The following is a 2,657-nucleotide window of genomic DNA, read 5'->3' on the forward strand; positions in this document are numbered from 1 at the left end:
AAAAAGGGGGGGGGGGGGGGAGTATTTCTTTCTGTGATTAATCACTGCTATTCATACACGCAGTTCACCATAACAGCATTAAAAAACAACATTGCTACACAATGTCAAATGAACGTTCCAAGAACGCATAAAAAGAATCGTATTTTGACAACAATTTGATAAAGCTGACAAACATAATAACCATCCAAAGTTCGTTCACCTCGAACTAGCCGACTATGTTTACTTCCTCCCTCTCGGTGAATGTATCGCGGATAAAAAGGACACAAAGATCAATGATATCCAGAAATTACACTCTCATACTACAGACAGATTTAGAAAGTAGCCTAGGAGCTGGTACGCCTAAATAACATCATATTGAGGATATTAGCAAAGCTTTAACTGTAAAACCTTACATGATATTGGTTTTATTTTGATTGAAGGTCCGCATTTTATCCGAGTTAGATTCCCCATTTTTTTCTATGTTACAGGGAAGGGGAGGGGGGTAAAGGTGCATAACGGAACCAGACAACCCACTATCCAGACTGATAGGAATAGTTTTATTGTCACAACTTTACAAGGGTCTAACGCGATTGCGTGGGAGTTTTTGACACGATTAGAGTAACTTCCCTGGTGGATATTTGTATTCCACACTTATTCTTGTGTGCTTACCCAATTATTTTTTTTTACCCGTAGCCCCCCCCCCCCCCACTCCCCCCGCTACATATAGGTACTTTGTGATCGGCAAATTATGTAGATGACGTGGTATGGGCCAAACGGGCTTCAATTCATTATCTATCTCTTCCTTCCTCTCTCATTTTTTCCCTCCTCCCCCCCCCCTCTCTCTGTCTCCGTGTGCTCTCCAGGGGACTGGCGTCGTGACATCGTATCGGCCAAGAGAGTTATTGTGAATTCGTGTGTGCCGTCAGACGAAATAAAGACTGAAAAAAAACCCACTTTAACTTTTAAGAAGATTATTTTCTGTGAGTACGTTTACCTCAGGGTACAGCTGCTGGACTGAACAACACGGTTGGTGTACAAACGTTGGAGAATGACTAACGTCTTTGTTTTTCAGAAACCTACACCTTAGTGGCTAAGCAGTACTGGTAATCATAGCAGTGTGCTCGTCGTCGTCGTCGTCGTCGTCGTCGTCGTCGTCGTCGTCGTCGTCGTCGTCGTCATCATCATCATCATCATCATCATCATCATCATCAGCATTTATTACATCATCATCATCATCAACAACAATAATTACAACAACAAGAACAAGAACAAGAACAACAATAACGACAACAACAACATTAACAATAACATCAACAACAGCAGTAACAGCAACAGCAACAGAACCAGTAAAACTAATAAACAATTAATAGAAACCCTCCATAAACCCTGTGGTTTTCGGCCGCTCTTGCCCAGGGTCGCATCGTTCCGCGGCGGGCGGGGTCCCACTGGCCAGCTGTCCTGGGCTGACTTTGGACATCATCCAGGAGAATAATATTGTCTGTCAAGACTCCGGGGACAGGAATTCAGGAAATCGAATGTCAAGTCAGCGGCCAGTTGGCAGGAAGATAATGATATTAATGATCATACTACGTTTAGACTTGAGGTGGGTTACACGCCACCAGTTGTTTTCTTTTACTTTTCGCAAGTTTTTGTTCGTATATGTGTATGTTAGTGTATTTATGCTGGTATATATGTCGGTGAAAAACAACCCGTAGTTTTCTTCTACTTTTTGCCATTTTTTGTAAGTATGTGTAATTAGTACAATGTATATATGCTGGTGTCCACGTTGGTAAAAATCAGTTTTCCCTCAAGAAATCAATAAGAAAAAAATGTATTTAGATTTTTTCTTCTTCTGATCGTTTTGGTCACTGAGGCTTAATAGAACTTAGGCAAATGGAAACAATTTATGTGCTACATACGCCAAGCTTACAAAAGTAGAGGATTTTGGAGTAAAAGTTGCTCTGAAGAGGAAAGGAGATAGGCCAGCTCAAAACGTCTGTATACCAGTTTGATCAAACCAGGCTTGCATGTAATATAGCCAGAGAAAAGTTTTTAAAAAACCCAACGGAATCTATGTATCTGTGCATGCCATAGACAACTATTACACCCCGCTCCCAATCCCCGGCAAATACTTCAAGCTAGATTTCTCGCAACTTTTGCTCATAAATTCCAAGCCCTGTCAACTTATAAAATGGTTCTAATTTGACACGCCGCATCGTATTAAGATGTGCAATGTCTTAAAAGAACGGTGGATGAGAAAAATATGTCAACAAGAGAGGGGAATTAGGTTGATAATGGGTAGAGAGGTATGGGTGGAAAAAAAAGGGGTGGGGGCGAGGTTGGGGGTCGGGGTAAAAAATGAAGGAGAGGGAAAATAATAATATGTAGGCTTATAAGATGATTTAAAAGCTGCTAAAGCTGCTACACACCACGGGTCTTGTGTCGTTTGGGGTTGTAATAGCGGGAACAAACTATAATGCAACATATTCAATTAACTTTGTTAAGTTGTTATCTCAAAGGAGAGACTTTCAAACTGACGCGTATCTGCAATTCGACGACAAAGATGACGACGCTGACAGCGAAGACGACGACGGTGAAGAAGAAGAAGAAGAAGAAGAAGAAGAAGAAGAAGAAGAAGAAGAAGAAGAAGAAGAAGAAGAAGAAGAAGAAGAAGAAGA

Source organism: Aplysia californica, unplaced genomic scaffold (genome assembly GCF_000002075.1).
Source record: "Aplysia californica isolate F4 #8 unplaced genomic scaffold, AplCal3.0 scaffold00046, whole genome shotgun sequence".
NCBI classification, from domain to species: Eukaryota; Metazoa; Mollusca; class Gastropoda; order Aplysiida; family Aplysiidae; genus Aplysia; species Aplysia californica.